The sequence below is a fragment of the Lutjanus erythropterus genome, chromosome 21 (genome assembly GCF_056507025.1).
Source record: "Lutjanus erythropterus isolate fLutEry1 chromosome 21, fLutEry1.hap2, whole genome shotgun sequence".
NCBI lineage: Eukaryota > Metazoa > Chordata > Actinopteri > Lutjaniformes > Lutjanidae > Lutjanus > Lutjanus erythropterus.
The window spans coordinates 568,828-578,267 of record NC_139337.1 but is presented as its reverse complement, the minus strand read 5'-3'; the positions used below and the strand labels follow the sequence as shown (position 1 = coordinate 578,267).

Here is a 9,440-nt window from a genome sequence, read left to right as displayed (position 1 = left end):
ATCTTGTGGAGTCAATGGAAGCACTGAGAGCAATTAAGCATATAACAAATTGAAGGGAGGAAGAACAGAGATTAGGAAAATTGTTAGTATAAAAACTTGTATCAGTGGCGTACCGTGACATTTAGAGCTGGGACTTCAGTTTGTCCTAAACTTTGCCAAAAATCCACTAGAGGGCAGCAAACACCACACAATGAGGTGAGTAATGTTTTTTCAAGAGTTTTATGTACTAAAACTTTACTGCAGTTACTGTTACTGTTGTTTGGGTAAATTATAATTAAGTTTGTGTTTGATATTAAGAGCTGTAATAATGGATAAGGATCACCAGTCTCCAGTTCTATTATTTCTGTCTACCAACACAGTTCTGTCTGCTGTGCTGTTGGAAGAAACTTTAATGAAGAAGATTCAAGTGTCTGAAAATTCTTTTCTAACAGACACTGGGATGAGCGCAATTTCAGTCCCAGACATGCAGATCCTCCACTATACCACGAAAGTTTGCCTTAAACAAGTCAGTACTATCAAGTTAGCCACCTAGTGACAGCGTTGGTCTCAATGGCTTAGTCACCAGCAAGATATCACTGACCTTCAAGAAGGCAATCTGCGGCTCTGGAGCTGCAAGCAGCTCTTCAGCCTCCTTGTAGTTGCTCCCTCTGGCTTTGACAAAAAAAAAAAAAAGAAAGAAAAGAAAATGAATAAACAGTTATTTCTTAATTTAATTTTAATTTATTTTATTTTATTTTTATTTATTTTGTTGCACAGTTATCTTGGAGTTTCAGGTGATACTAATTTTAAAAAGTTTTAATAATCTGTCAACTAAAATATGCATCACATCCACGTCTGTCCACACCTTTACCTGCAGGCGGCTTCTTGAGTGTGCGACCCCCGCCCTCTGTAAGCCAACCATGAATAAATCCAAAAACAGAAAAGTCTCAGAGGAAAATAGAGTTTAGTTCTGCATGGACAGATTCCTTTGCCTTAACCGCCAGCGATGCTGGCTTACATGTGCTTGATATGTGACGAGAAATTAGCAAACAACAAAAAAATGTAATGCTGAAAGACATTTTCAGAACAAGCACTCAGCATTTGCTGAAAAGTACCAAACTGGAGATGAGCAAAAGAGAGCGATTTTGGAACTGCAATGCAAAGTTGAGCAAAGTAAACATACTTTCAAGAAGTGGATTCAGTCTCCAAACTCAGCTACAGCTGCTAGTTTTGTGGCAGCTCATGAGATCGTAAGGCGGGGAAAGCAGTTCACAGATGTAGAATACATGAAAGAATCGTTCATAAAAATATCAGCGCATCTATTCTCGGACTTCAAAAACAAAAAGGAAATTGTTCAGAAAATTAAAGAAATGCCTCTCTCTGCAAAGACCGTCAAGGACAGGGCCATTAAAATGGCATCAAACATTACCAGTAAACAAATTAACGACATCAGTTCAACTCAAGCATATTCAATTGCCTGTAATGAGTCAAGTGATGTAACAGCACTGTTATGCAGATATGTAAACTCCAATGGGCTGCAGGAGGAACTGATTGAACTCATACCTCTAAAAGGCCAAACGTGAGGGGAGGACATTTATGAGGCTCTTGTGAGTTGCCTAAAAGCCAAAGGAAAAAAAACCCACTCACCTGGTGTCAGTGGCAACTGATGGGGCACCTAGTATGAGAGGAGCACAGAAGGGTTTTGTGAATTTACTTCAAAAATCACTGGATCGAAAGCTGCTGACGTGTCACTGCATCTTGCACCCAGAAGAATTGTGCGCTCAAACATTCCCCCCGAATCTATGGAAGTGATGAACCGTGTTATTCAGATAATGAACAAAATAATGGCAAAGGGGTTAAACCACCGACAGCTCTGTTCATTGTTGGATGAAGTCGACAACGCATATTCGGATCTCCTGCTGTACAACAAAGTCCCAAAATGCTGAAACGCTTCGCTGCTTGTCTGGAACGTGTGAAAACCTTGCAAAGCAAAGGTCTCGGCTATCCTGAACTGGGAGATCTTGGTTGGCTGGAAAAGTTGCACTTCACGATGGATATGACAAGTCACTTAAACATGCTGAACAAAAATCTCCAGGGAAAGGGAAGCACGGCCCTTGCAGATGCTGGAGGATGTTTTGGAATTTGAGCACAAGATGACAGTGTTTGCCAGAGATGTACAGAGAGGTACGGTGTCTCACTTCCCCTCCCTGACGGAGTTCAAAGAAGAACACAATCACATAAATTGTGATTATTTACAGCGTGCAATTATGGCAATGCAAGCTGCATTTGGGGAAAGATTCAGCAGCGAGTTTCAGAAAGGAAAAAAACACTCTGTCCTTCCCTGTCACACCCCTGGACATCGACCCATCCCTGCTGAACATTTCTGCATTCACAAGAGTAATTCAACCCAATCTTGAAATTGAACTGGCCGACATAGCGGATTAAGACTTATAGGTGTCCAAGTTCAAAAGCCTGACAGCGGATCTCAAAGAAGTCGCCCGTCAGAAGGCCATTCTCGCTAAAGAGCACAAATGGAGTGATATTGAAAACCTCCCCAAACCAACTACAAGCATCACCACACTGTGAAGTTTCTGATTGGTGGTGCTCCCCAAGGCTATGTCTCTTATATATCTTGTGCCTGGGGAGGAAGAGTTAGTGATAAACAGATCACTGAAGAGAGTGGGTTTAATGTTGGTGATAGTGTGGGATTTTACTGTGCTTCATTACAGATGCCTGCATTCACCAAGAGAAAAGACAGCTGTCAGGATATGAGGTGGAACAGACCAGAAAAATAGCTAATGTGCATATTCATGTCAAAAGGGTCATAGGATTAGTTAGACAAAAATACCAAATTCTGCAAAGCAGGGCCTTCCCATTGAACACATGACAACAAAACCAGGAGAGTCACTGTCATTGATTGACAAGATCGGAGTTATTTGGTGTGCCTTGTCAAATCTGTCAGAGTCTGTTGTTCCACTGGAGTAGAAGGACTAACAAGTTGAGGAATGTGGGTCACAGGTAGTGCTGGGTATCAGTACTCAATACCTTTAAGGTATTGATTGAGCTGAATAAAGTACTCTATTGGTATCAATTTAAATTTTATTATGTATATATTTCCATTTTTGTGGCTTGTAGTGCCCATGTAGATAGTTTTGGTGTGAGTTACTGAGTTTTGGAGCTATCGGCTGTAAAGATGTCTGCCTTTTCTTTATCACATTATAGTGAAGATTAGTCTCATTACACTAAATGGCACTTGGCTTGTGGTGCTCAAAGCACCAAAAAAGACACTGAAAAATCCAAAACCAGTATCTCTTTCTAACAGGAGTGGAAATAACTAATTACAAATACCAAGTTACTGTAATTAAGTAGTTTTTTTGGGTACTTGTGCTTTAATGAGATCATTTTCAAGTCTCTACTTTAACTTGACTTAAGTAGATTGCATGGTGTAGTACAATTTGAATTAATATCCAAACCTTTCATCTGCGTTTTTGTAGCCAATAAGGTGATCTGATGTCACAGTGACATATGGACAAAAAACTAAACAGCAGCACAGGTTTAGAGTAAGAATGTTCATGATTAATGATTAATGATTAATGGATTAATCAGCAAGAGTTTAACCACTTGAAACTGTAGCCATGTATATTTAATCTATCTAAAAAAAAATCTAAAAAAAAAAAATAAAAAATGACAAGACAAGAAAGACAAAAATTGAAAATGAGTGTTGAAAATGTTTTTAAAATGTGTTTTGTATCTGATACATTATTGTTGGCATTTCCAGCGCTGGTTATGGAAAACTGAAACTTGGTGACCCTAGATATAGGAGAGGTGACTGTGACCACTGAGCAGATCAGAAAGGGTTGGAGGCTTGGAGTAACTGAAGATTTGGAGAAAAAGAAACTGTCTGCTAGTGAAAACGTATTAAACATCAACAGTTTAAAAAGTAACTAAGTAAAAGTAACTGATACTATGAGTAGTTTCTGAGACAGGTACTGTTATGAAATGAAAAAAACAACTTTTAATCATTAACTGCTGTAAATATGATTTAAATGTATATCCTAAAATGTTGGTATGCTAAGAGGTTAATGTAATACATTGTGTTTTGGATGAATTTTATGTATAACTTAGGAGCTGAATTCAGTCAAAGGAAATCAGGAGTCCTGCAACATTTCCCTCTTACATAAATGAGCCCCAACTTAGCTGAAATCAACTTGATTGGACAAAGGACATGATCACAATTCCAAATCTGCATTAATAGAAGATATAAAAGAATAAACCTATGCCATACTCCAGAGCACCTTTGACCAAATTAAGCCATAGATCTGAAAAATTTGAACTGCCATGAAATTGAATCCAGTTTATAATTGCACACTGTTTTACTTCTTCTAACAAACCAGCAATACATCTGTTATATTAATAATTAATGTTTATAATAAACATCTGACTGCTTAAGAAGATACAACATGTTAGTCTTTTTTTTCATTTGCAAAATATGATTGAATCTAGGGCTGGACGAAAAAGTTTATTCCACTATATACAATATTTCTCTCAATATACAAACTTAAACTAAAATAACAGAATTCATTCAGTAATATTCTGGAGATGACTATCGGTGCTTTCACAACATGTTAACAAAGACATTTCTGATAAATAATCAGTATTGTGGCTATAATGACCAAGTGGATGAAGGCAAATAATGGAACAGCTACAGCAATCTGGTAATTCAGAAAATTATTGATTTACTGTATTGCAGCCTTTAAAACCAGAGAAAACAACAATTATGTCACAATGATATCCAAAATCTAAGATGATATTTAGTCTCATATCAAAATATTGATATAATATTAATATATCACCCAGCCCAAATTCTAGTGCCTCAGCTGATATGAGCTAGTGTTCTGTCATCATACTACATGTCAACATGTTGCTTTGCAACTTGTTGTCCCAACACCTCTGGAAGCATATTGTTCCTGAAAAAAATATCAGCTTTGGGAATCACCTCAGCCCAAAATTCCTTATCAGGAAAAATTCTTTCAACAAAAATTGTCATCATGGTTCCACACCACAAAGTCAGAATACTCTGTGTCCACAGTGTGAAGCTGTGCCTAGACTTTGAAATACTAAGCATGGCTCGGGTCCAGTATGACATCATCTCCATTGTCGATGAGACAGAATCCCTTGTCTCCAGCACACAGGCGCAGATTATTCTCATCTTGCTGACAGTGTGGGCACTAAAATTCACATTCAAAAGAACATGTAAACAATACACTGGTTAGTTTTGTCTGAATTTTACTCAGTTCACCGAGTCTTATAAAGAGTCAGGTGTTCCTGACATAATTTAGCTGCCAAGCCTGCACTCTTCACCAGAGGTGGTGTCAGAGCTTCCTGTCAGATGATTTATCCTAACATGGTCGTCCTACCTGTTACAACATAATTTAGCGTACAAGAAGTTTTAGCAACATTTCTAATGAAGACAGCAGGTTTGGCAGTCAGAAGATATCAAGTATAAAATCCGTGAATTAACTATGTAAATAAGTATGCACACCAGTATGTGTGCTAGCATGGCCCAGTCATTCATTCAGTGACCAGAAAGGTTGCTGTCTGTGGTGTTGAAACCAGTAATTCGATGGTTTCAGCGCCACATACAGCGGCTGGGACAGGTCAGTAACCAGAAAAGTCACTGTCTGTGGTGCTGAAACCAGTCATTCGATGGTTTCAGCGCCACAAACAGCAGCTGGGACAGGTCAGTGATCAGCCACAGCCAAGTAAGAACAAAGTTTTGAGGTAGCGCATTATAGAAACTGAACATGAAATCAATGAGCCATACTCTCAAAATGAATGACCATGCTCTTGAATAAAGATTGGGAAACACTTGATAATATCTTTCCACGATTTAAATGTTTACTGTCTTCATATTAAAGTGAAATCATATTTATATGATGAATATTATTGTTTATTCTTATATACACCTAGAATGAACCAAATGCATTCAAATACAATAAAATGCTTGTGACCTGGTTCTTTCAACCCTAGAAACTATGTATCTACCTATTTTAGCATGTTTATAATGAAATGTAATATTACCTTTATCTTGCAGATGCCACTTCCGTGACAGTCACAAGTAACAATCCCATCAGGCGAGGCTCCCATGCATGGCCACTTGGGATTTAGCCAGAGACCACTGTCCATACAAGAGAAGCCCACATGTTCCAGACCCATCAGCTTCTCATACTCTCCTCTGGCTTGTGCCTCATGTTTGCTTCCATAACTGTTAACAATACACATGAACAATAAGCAAAAAATTAAATGGAAATGTATTACTCAGTGTTGAATGTAGTACAGTGATTTAAATACTGACTACCTAATCCCTATACTTACTCTTATCCCTGCATAACCCTTGCCTTATAAGACTTAAATTAATGTTGACCCTCATGTTAAGGAATGTCCATGCCAAGAACTAGAACTATAAAAAGTTTCAAAGTCTAGTTTCAAAAATTGTTCTGACTCAAGTTCAAGCCAGAGTTCAGTGTGGACTCTTTAAAATGACAAAAATGCTGATATTTTTATAGTTCTGTAAGTGTGGGCAGCCTTTTAATCTTACCTTGGTCTTACCCTAATTCAAACCCTAAATACCTTGTGGCAACTATGGTGAACTTGTGTGCTTCTGGGTAGCATATGGCCTTTATCAAGCTCTCAGATGGTTGCAGGGGGTTAGTCTGAAGAACTTGTTTAAGCTTAGAGGCAGTTATGTGTCTAGCTCTTTGCCAATACCAAATCCTTGATGCATCCTGAGTTCGTGTTGCTTGCTGAGTTCGTGTTGCTTTCTTGCTAGCTCTTTGGGAGGTAGCTGCAGAATCTCTGGTGTTCTGCATTCAAGAACCTGTTCCGCAGTGGATCTGGTGATTCGCTTTGTTTGTCCTTTGTCTTATCTCATCTTATGTACATTATGTATGATGCTGCACAAATAGTTTTATTACTTTGTGAAATCATTAAAACTTACAATGACACATTTTTCACTTTCACTTCATTTATCATTGTGCAGGAAAAGATTTAAAATAACGCAATAAAATCAGTTCAAATTAAACAGCCCTGACTCATTTAAAACTGGTTTACAGCTAATTTCTGTTCTGCATCACATAAAAGACAAAATCACATGATAAAACAGAACAAAAGATACAGTAACACACAAATTACTACGTACTTTGCTATCAATTCGAAGATTCCATGAGATGATCACAAAGTAACAATGGGTTTGTCCATGTTACATTCATGCCACTAAACCATCAGGTTATTTCTGTGTTTTTGGAATGTTTCGCCCACAATGCCTGCAATGTAAGGAATAACAATGTTTTTCCTTTTGATGGTGTTTTCTTCTCTCTCAGACCTGTTTCTTTTGTTGGTTTTGATAAAGGCCCAGTTTGTTTAACCACAGGTTTTGAGACCTCCCCTGATGTGCTTTTGTTCATTATCCTTTCCCTCCGTACTGGTTGGAATGGTCTGTGCTCTGTGGTGGAGGGTTCTGATGACCCCTGGTTTATGTTCCAGTGGGTGGTGTGAGTCAAAGAGGAGATATTGGTCCGTGTGTGTGGGTTTCCTGTAAACATGGATGTTAAGGCTTCTGTCCTCTTCAATGTGCACTGCACAATCCAAGAAGGCCAAACTGTAGCCTTGGGTATCCTGTCGGGTGAATTTGATGTTTTGGTCCACAGCATTGATATGGTCCGTGAAGGCTTCAACCTTCTTCCATGTAGAGGTTGGCCACTATCTGAGACACAGGTGAGCCCATCGCACAGCCACGTTTTTGCCTGTAAAAACCCCCGTTGAACTGGAAATAGGTGGTGGTCAAACAGAGGTCAAGCAGGGCACAAATGTGGTCTGTGGTGAGGTTGCTTCTGTTGGACAATGTCTTGTCCTGCAGTAACCGTTCTCTTACTGTGACAACTGCTTCTGTGGTAGGAATGCATGTGAAAAGTGACGTAATATCGTAGGACACCCTGGTTTCATCTGGGTCCAGTTTCATTTCTCTGATTTTGGTGGCAAAGTCCTGTGAGTTCTTGATGTAGTGTGGAGTGTTTCCAACCAAAGGTCACAATATAGTGGCCAGGTATTTGGCAGTGTTATAAATGACAGAGTTGATACTGCTGATGATGGATCTGAGTGGGGCCCCTTCCTTGTGTATCTTAGGGAGTCCATAGATATGAGGAATGGCTTCTCCCGGGTATAGACGGTAGTATAGCTGTCTGTCAATGACTTGATCCTTCTCCAGTTGTTGTAAACAGCAGACTACTTTCTTCTTGTAGCTGCTGATAGGATCTCACCTAAGTGGTTCGTAGGTGGCTGTGTCATTGAGTAGACTATTCACCTTAGAATAGTAGTCTGTTGTATTCAGCACCACCGTACATCTCCCTTTGTCTACCGGGAGAATAGTGATGTCTTGGTCTCTTTGCAGAGATGTTAGTGCCTTCCATTCTTGGGTGGTCAGATTGGAGGGAGGTGCCTTGGCGCTGGAGAGGGCAGCTGAGACCTTTATCCTGAGCTGCTCAGCCTCAGTGATAGTAAGCTGGTTGTTTCTGATGGCTAATTCAGTTGATGTAATGAGGTCCACCACCGGTATTTGTTCTGGTGTTACTGCAAAGTTCAGACCTTTGGCCAGAACTTCCCTCTCAGGTTGTGTGAGGTTCCTGTCTGATAAATTCTTAACCCATTTGTCACTGGTGTCTGGTTGTGTTGTGTTGCTGTCATTCCTTCTCCAAGTTAGTTCTTGTGTTCTGTAAGAACTGTTCAGACGTGAAAGCAGTGTCTGGAATTTGTTTCGCTGGCGTTCTTTGCTCTTGAGGTGCTGGGATGCCTGAGCTTTCACCTCATTACATCTCATTAGATCTGTAAACTGAAATGGCTGATTATTGGTATAGTTCTTTCTGATGTTGATTTTAATCATCTTTTAATATTCCGTTTTATATCTTATAATTAATACAGGCAACTGATGAGTGTTATTTGTTTACTTAGGCTATTTATCAGCTTCCATTATGGTCATCTGCACAATAATACACACATCACACTTTCTACTTGCTTGTGTCATTATTCACAACATGCTGTGATTTGCAGTCTAATGTTATTAATAGTGCCAATAATCAGTTATTTCTTCATGAGCTCTTTGTGAAACCAAAGGTCATAAATATTCACATCAGAATCATTAAAGTGCTGCAGAAACTTGCCATATATAAACTCCACTAGAGGGCAGCAAACACCACACAATAATAGCTGAACAAGAGTTTTCTGTACTAAAACTTTACTGCAGTTACTGTTACTGTTACTATTGTTTGGGTAAGTTATAATTAAGTTTGTGTTTGATATTAAGAGCTGTACTAATGGATAAGGATCATAAGTCTCCAGTTTTATTATTTCTGTCTACTAACACAGCTCTGTCTGCTGTCCTGTGCTGTGCTGTTAGGAGAAACTTTAAT

At 39.0% G+C, this 9,440-nt stretch overlaps 1 pseudogene; it reads right to left on the bottom strand.

The window, feature by feature from the left end:
• Positions 1-7,251: 7,251 nt before the first annotated feature.
• Positions 7,252-8,897, bottom strand: LOC146307155 (uncharacterized; annotated as a pseudogene).
• Positions 8,898-9,440: the final 543 nt, after the last annotated feature.